We start from the raw sequence: 8,583 nt of genomic DNA on the forward strand, positions 1-8,583 counted from the left end.
AGAATCCTCCTGTGCATTAGCCATAAGCTTGTCCACTGATAGAAGAGAAGGATCAATCTCCAGCTCCGCGCCCACGGCCTGAAGAACACGAATCGGAGTATGTGGTGGTGCAGTAGTCTGTGCATCTCCAGAGTTAGCCGTAGAAGTGGGCTGGGCCTTGTCTTCCATGGGCTTTGCGCGGGGGCGCTTCTTTGATGGTTGAAATGAGAGCTGCTCGAAAACCACATTTTTGAATCCATCCAGCTTTGGCGCGCTCCGAGTGCAACGTCTTAACGACGTATCAACAACAGGAGCCTTCTTCTTCTCTCTCCTCTTTCTCGCAGTAGATTGTTCCACAGAGAAAACCAGAGGTGATGACTGAGCAGAAACAGAAACAACAGAATTAGCAGATGCGACCTCTTGGGAAACAGAAACTGTAGCAGCCGGCAGTTCCTCAAATAAAGCTCTGGCCACCGGACGCTTCACCATGACAGGCCTTCTGACAGCAGCAACCAAGGGCAAAGAGGCCGTCAAACAAGACATCTTTCTTGATTCATCAAAAGCAATGGACCAGGACCTCTTAGAATAAATGATTGTGCCCATCGGTTGGAAGAAAATTGACCTTGGCACCTCCTTAACTGAAAAATCAAACATGAGATTCTGGAAAGACCTCTTCCAAATCATCTCAGGAGGGAGAGGAGGTCCAGCCACAATGCGTGCCATGCCAATAAAGATTTGATGCTGCTGAATCACAGGTGGTTGGTAAGGCACAATTGCAAGCTGATTCTCCTCAAAGACAGGCTGCTGAAGATCTGGGAGAGGCAAATCATCAAAGCCCTGCTCTGGTTGGTCCATAGAAACCGATCCCTCTGGTTGATCAATCACAATTGAAACTTGATCATGTTCGGGAGCAGCAGGCTGGAGGGCTTGCTCGTTCTCTGCTTCCTCTCCCAACACGCCATTACCCCAACCAGGCGCTTCGTCATTCACATGTGGAGGAGGAGGAGGAACAACAGGTGCATCATTCCATCCCAAGATTGGGTATGGTGGCAAGACAACCATCAAATTATCCGGAACCAGATTACCTGACAAAGGGTGAGGGTTCCCATCCAGAGGCATTGGGTCTTCATCGTTCGGCATCTGATCTGCAAAATCTGCACCTAGAACATAACATGCAGCAGTCCAAGACACTTGAGCACCTCCATATTCTGCATAATCACCAAAAACAACATCTCTTGGGACCAGCGGCATATTTGGAAAGCTAGCCTCAACTAAAGTCCGGACCAGGTAAGGATCCTCACTATTCCAAGAAATAAACTTTCCAAAAGTGCCTACAACCTGCGGGATGTACTCTGTAGTGCGGTAATCCAGAGGAATCCCAATGAACATTAACCATCCCTTGCAAAAACCATGCGTTCCCTTAAAATTTTCTCCCTCATCATGCTTCACAAATCTAACAAAATGATCGTTGCCCAACGGAAAAGGTGCATGCTCAATCAAGGTGTATCTAACCGATGGATCTCTGACTTGAAACAAACCCACCCCATGAAACCATGGCTGAGTAGATCGGACCATAATACCTCTATTTTGCAGAAACTGCACAACCTGTTCCCGCACTGGGCCGAGCGGCCCCTCCGGCACAGGCATCACCTCAGCAACCATGAAGTCCTCATGACGACGGGGCGGACGAGCAGCAGGCGTGAAGAAGGTGCGCGGAAGCCGACGATCGCCACCGTCGATGATGTGATGGCCAGGAGGCACAAAGCGCTGAGGATCGAGCTCATAGTTCGCCATGGAAGAGCCAGAAGCTTGTCGGGGGTTTTCTTTGGCTTGAGGAGAGGGAAGATGCAATGGGGGCTGCGTCGATGGGACTAGGCAGTCTATCCCAATAACTCCGGCTCTGTTCCCATGAGAAACAATAGATTTCGATAAAATCGTTTTTTGTTGCACCGAAATTGGCCTCCAAACCAGTCCATTGGAGCGCGCGAAATCATTACAGTCGCGGCTAGAGTGACCTGGACGAGAGCAATCCGAACAGACCGCTCGCATTCCACATTCCACTGACAAGTGGCCCCTCTGTGAACAAATAGTGCATGTAACCACATGGTCCACCATGTCATCGACCATAGCTTCAAACTGCCTCGCAGCCTCTTGAGATGAGGGGATATCCTGACAGTGTCCCAGAGGGTTCAGACCCTGAGGCATGGAAGGTCCAGAAGTAGTTGGGCTAGGCAGCAAAGATGGGCTCGAGACTTGTCGGACCTCCAAAGTTGAGTTGGAAACCTGACAATTGATTTGAATGAGTGGTAATCCCGCCTCAGTGAAATGTGCGGGCGAGATCCCATCATGCATGGGGGAAAGTTCCCCATAAATCGGATCAGTCACCGGCGCAGATGATGCCGGCCGGCTCAACTCCGGCAAAGGAGTGAATGTACCAAAAACAATGGGTGGACGAGCCACCGTCCAAAGCAAGTCCACGGGAGGGGATTGATGTATGACTACACGCTCATGAACATGAAGATCATACCCAGCATCCCTAATGGTGTCAATACACTCTTGTGTAGCCGGATATCTATAACCCTTGCAAGCAGAATAACTCTCAAACGTGGCAAAAGAGAGCTTTTTCGGAGCAGATGCAGCGGATTCGATAGCTGATTTAACTGGAGGTTTATGCATGGCCAAGAGACCTAAAGATGATCGACGCTTAGTAGGACTAGCTAGAATCAATTCAGCATCACATTCCTTCCTCCATATCTGGAGCTCTCTAATCCAATTAGGGTCCCCATTACCCCAGAAATGAAAATATCACTTGAACAGATCACAGGCAAAGGAACGAAGATCCATAATAATAAAACCAACTTGCTTGCAAGAAACATGGAAAGAATAAACCTTGTCTTTGATGTGATCAACATGAAGAACAATTGCCGAACCTCCAATTGCTGCTTACAGAGCCGCTACCACAGAATCCTCCGAGAGACGGAAGGCATGACGGCTTGAAAGTGCGTTATATCGACTAGAGGGGGGTGAATAGGCGATTTTTATGAAAGTCTTCAAACCGTGGAAGTTATGAAGACAAACAATAGAAATAAACCTATTACCCTGCAGCGGAAGGTAGACTACACTAGGCAACCCATAGTCAAGTATTCAATAGAGTGAAAGCACAATGACTAATAGCAGCAATGTAGTAAGGATCAGGTAGGAAGATATTGTGAAGCCACACAGAACACGCAGTCACTCAGTGAAGACAAAAGATAGTGCGAACATACAATGACTTCACAAGGAGTAACAATAAGTAAAGGGAAGGGAAGATGAAACCAGTGACTCGCTGAAGACAATGATTTGTTGGACCTGTTCCAGTTGCTATGACAACTGTACGTCTGGTTAGGGCGGCTAGGTATTTAAACCTTAGGACACACAGTCCCGGACACCCAGTCCTGAACACGCAGCTTAGGACACCCAGTCCTCACCGTATTCCCCTTGAGCTAAGGTCACACAGACCTCGCCCAATCACTCTGGTAAGTCTTCAAGGTAGACTCCCAAACCTTCATAGACTTCATTCACCGGCAATCCACAATGTCTCTTGGATGCTCAGAACGCGACGCCTAACCGGCTGGAGGACGCACAGTCCTCAAGTGTAATAAGTCTTCAGATCACATAGACAAGAAGACTTAAGTGATGCCTAATTCTCTTTGGCTCTGGGTGGTTAGGGCTTTATCCTCGCAAGGAATTCTCTCTCAAAGGCTTCGAGGTGGGTTGCTCTCAAACGACAAAAGCCGTACTCTGAATCTGAGCAGCCAACCATTTATGGTTGTAGGGGGTGCGCTATTTATAGCCACTTGGCAACCCGACCTGATTTGTCCGAAATGACCTTGGGTCACTAAGGAACTGACACGTGTTCCAACGGTCAGATTTCAAACTCACACGGCAACTTTACTTGGGCTACAAGCAAAGCTGACTTGTCCGACTCTGAACAAGATTCGCTCTCAAAGTCTTCACTCGAAGACATTTTTGTTTAAGCATCACTTCAGTCATTCTTGACTTGGTCTCTTTGGACCCACTTAACTAGTACGGTGGTTCCTATGACTCAACACAGAAGAAAGAGAACTACGAAAGATCTAAGTCTTCGAGCTCCATAGGCTTCATGTGGTGTCTTCTCTTGTCATAGTCTTCAATGTGAATATCTTCATATACCACCTTTGACTTCAATGTCTTCATACATTTTTAGGGGTCATCTCTGGTAGGAAAACCGAATCAATGAGGGACTTCTACCTGTGTTACTGCAATTCTCACAAACACATTAGTCCCTCAACTAGGTTTGTTGTCAATACTCCAAAACCAACTAGGGGTGGCACTAGATGCACTTACAATCTCCCCCTTTTTGGTGATTGATGACAAACTAGTTGAAGTTTTCAACGGGGAATATAATCTGTGAAATTGTAAAGGATACGGAATTGTCTTCATAAGTTGCAAGGGCTCCCCCTGAAGATGTGCATATAAGTAATTTGCTTTTGGAATGCAAATGCACATGGCAGGTTGTACTTGTGGAGATCCACTTCAACTTATGATGACAATCCACTATGGATGTGAAAGTATATGAAGATAATGACATGCATAATGGAAAATGGACGTCTGCAGAATGATCTAAGTGCGGAATTTATCGTCACACATGCGGAATTTATCATCGCAACACAAGGTGACATATAAGTGGCAGACGACCATCGAGTTTAAGTGTTACAACTCAAAGAACCAAATGTAGCAAAACGAGAGTTGTAAGCACGAAGCAAAATATAAAGCACCCGCCCATATGGACCCGCTTGAAGACTATCAACCTCATATGCTTCCCCCCTTTTGTTAGTAAGGACCAAAAAGGTTTGAAGACATAGAGCATCTACTCGTCCACATGAGGAGTAGGTGAAGCAGCAGGGTCGTTGGTTGTGTTTGGCGGTGCTGAAGAGCTTGGAGCAGAGTCGAAGAGTGCTGAAGGAGGTGGCGGTGAAGTAGCATCTGAGCGTGCTGAAGAGAACTCAGAGTCTTCAAGGGATGGAGTTCGTCGCAGCACTGCCCTTCGAGGAGGTGTGGAGTCAAACTTGAATCGCTCAGTGAAGCCATCCTCTTGAAGATCATCTTCAGAACACATCAGTGTTAGCCCTTTCCATGTGCGGCGAGAGGTTTCATGGGAAACAAAAGCATTCTTGGTGGCAAGATTGTGAATGCGATTAACATCCACCAAGAGGCTTTGCATCTGACGCTTCAACCAGTCATGATGCCTATCCTGTTTCTGATGAAGAGCCACAAGAAGCTCTCGGTCGTTGAGAACATGAGTGCGCTTCTTGGGTCGTGGAGCAGTTGTACTGTCAGTGGCTTCAGTGAGAGCAGGATGCGGTGCACGTGTAGTGCCAGCCAAAGGATACACACGAGTTACGGCTTCAACGCCTTCAACGTTCTGAGTGAAACTTTGATGCTGTGCATTCTGAAGACTGAGAGGTTCCTTGGCAGGCTCAGGATAGATGGCTTCAATAGACATATCCACATCAGGCAAAAAGATCCGATGGTTGCGGGCCGAGGGATGATATGAGATAGCGGAGTGAAGTTTGATCAGCCGCATCACCCAAGGGGCGTAGAACTTCAAACCAAACAGATCAGAGCCAGATGCAGCAAGTTGGCGAATGAAGAAATCCTGTGTATTGAAGCATTTTCCATGAAGAATGTAGAAGACCAAAGTCTTCATTGCACCTTCCAGCTTGGCATGGGGAGAATGTCCTTTGATTGGCCAGAGAGTTCGCCTTATGATGTGATAAATGGTTCTTGGCAGATACTCAAGGTCTTCAACGAAGAACTCCGTGGGATAAGCAGCATCTTGGGGCAATGGCTTCATCATACTGAGCATCTGACTCATATTAGGTTCAGTCTTCTGAAAGATGCTCTCAATAGCTTCACTATGAAGCTGACAACCATGCTCGTAGAGATCGCCAGGAGTGGGCAAACCAGTGAGCTCAATGATGTCAAAGGCTTTGGCTTCGTGATGAACGTTTCCTGTCATCCACTCCAGGACCCAAGTCTTCAGATCTCTGCTATACCCGCGGATGTGAAGTGTGGCATAGAATTGGAGCAGCAACTCTTCATTCCAATGCTCTTGGTCAGTGACGAACGATAGCAGTCCAACCTCTTTGAAGCAATTCAGAGCTTCTTCTAGACAGGGCAGACCAGCTATTGCTTCAATGTCAAGGCGCTTGTGTGGGAAGATGCGACCTTGGTTGTAAAGAACGCATGAGTAATAGCTTCGCTACGGATAACTCCAGAACCGATCAGATGATATTCTTTCCCTGGAGTAGGGGTTCCTGGAGCTGTTGAAGAATGTGTTGTCTGCTCTGAAGCCATTGATATTGAAGGAGCCAGGTGCTGATGCAGGACCTGGGAACCTTGGCAATCTTGGGATTGGCTTCTGTACCTGAGGCCTGTGCTCAACATGATAGTCGAACTGGGGACCGGCAGCAGACTCAGGAACAGAAGTGACGGGATCAGTGGTTTCGCTGACTTCTGGTGCTTTTGTTGGTGAGGGCTCCACATTAGCTTCAGCCATGACAGCGTCAGTGGCTTCAGTGGTGTTGGTGGTGGCAGCCTCAAGATGTTCAACCTCCGCTTGACGAGCAGGAGGATCGGTCACGATCACGTTCTCCTAGAGAACTGCTTCTTGGTGGGACAGGGGAGTGGCAACTTGTGGGACTTCTTCTTCCGCGGCTGATGCAGCCGAATTGTCTTCATTCTCTTGTGGGCGATCCGCCCATGAAGCATCCTGTGCAATTGGCGTCAGTGGACGACCAATGCTGATGAGTTCGCTGTGTGTTAGCATAGGTGATGATACCTGTTGGTGTTCTAGCTGAGGAAGGGCTGCATCATCTTTAACATGGTCATGATGACCAATGTCTTCAGCAGCAATGGGATCAGCTGCTGGAAAGTCTTCAGTTTCATGAGCCTCTGTGAAAGCAGGCTCATGGACAGTCAGTTGACGTTCTTGTGGATCGGCGTCGGGGTGAACCATGGAAATGGGTTCAACAATCAAGGGCTCTGTGTGAGCAGCCTGTTCCTTCTTGGTCTTTCTTTTCTTCTTGGCAGGGGCAGTAGCAGAGGCTTCAGGATGTTTTCTCTTCCTTGCTTCAGCCTTAGCAGTCCTGGTCTTCTTCAGTTCTGAAGCGGTTGACCTGGCCTTTGGCTTCGGTCCAGTCATGCTAGTTGGGAAGACAAGGGGATCTGCCTCCTGCCTTGGTGCTTCAGGTTCAGCCATAGCGGGCTTCTTCTGCTTCTTGGCAGCCATCCTGGGGTCGATGCCAGGATGCCCAAGGGCCTTGCGCTTCTCAGCCTCATTGTAGGCTTGCACACACCTATCAGCCAGGACCTTCATGCGCTCATGAGAACCCTGAGCTTCTGCACGTTTCTTTAGAAAGGCTTCCTTGAGCTCGTGCAGCATAATCTTGAAATTCTTCACGTCTTGCACGCTGAGCTTGGCCATATGCTTCTTGAACTGAGATTTCTCAAAGTCAATCTTCTGCTTCAGTTCAACAATGCGCTGGGCGATAGCTAACTCTGAAGCAATGGCGCCATGGAAGGCGACACTGAGGCCAATGGGTAGTTGGAGATCATCGAAGCTGATGTTTGGCGTGTCAAACCATTCATCAATGAAGTTGTGAATGACTGTTACATCAAAGAGAGGCAGATCATTGAAGATTTCTGCTTCTTCTTTGCTCTTGATGATTTGCTCAAGAGCGTCATCTGCAAGATCTTCATCACTTGACAGATTAATGGCATCATTGCGCAGAATGGCAGCAGCTGTTAGCTCTTGGCCAGTGTGTGGCAGAGGCATCTTGACCTTCTGGGGCTTGGAGATGCGTGATAAATCTTCGGACTGCACACTGTCTTTAGGAGGTGCAGTTGCCAGTGGCTTCGCTCGTGAGATTTTTGGTGAAGGGGCAGGCTTTGAAGCTTTAGGCTTCTTCAACTTCTTTGGCTTCGGCACTGCAGGCGCTTCATCTGACTCAGCATCAGATGCAGGCCCATTCACTGCAGTCCCTTGAACCAAGATATGGGTGATGAGGCCTTCAAGGTTGTAGAAAGGACCGACGACATTGGGTTCTGCATCTCGTGTGCCATCAGCCCTTGGAGCTGAGGGACCAGGGTTGAAGTCTAGTCCCAATGTCTTCTTGTTTTGCTTCGCTGAGTTCTGGGAAAACTGGAAGTTGCGCTTGAACAGAATGTCGTCACGACACCATAGTAGTGACGATGGGTGTGCATCAGCAGGCTGTGGCCCACGGATCATGCAGGGATAGAAGCCTTGTTCAATGGCTTCATCTCTGGACCTGGGTTGAAGATTCTTGTATAGGATGTCTCCCCACGGTCTCTTGATGGCATTTTTCTCAGCATATTCCTGGGTTACAAATCGGTATTTGAACCATTGTTCTGCCCAATATCTTCGAATCCATTGGATTCGGGTCTTGCGCTGATTGTAATCCTCTTCAGGATCTGTCTTGTACAGTTCTGAGAGGTCATCTGGCAGATCTCTAGATGTTTCTCCACGACGCTTTCTGCCACCCTTCCTTGCTGATTTCTCTG

This window comes from Triticum urartu, chromosome 3 (genome assembly GCF_003073215.2).
Source record: "Triticum urartu cultivar G1812 chromosome 3, Tu2.1, whole genome shotgun sequence".
In the NCBI taxonomy this organism is placed as follows: domain Eukaryota; kingdom Viridiplantae; phylum Streptophyta; class Magnoliopsida; order Poales; family Poaceae; genus Triticum; species Triticum urartu.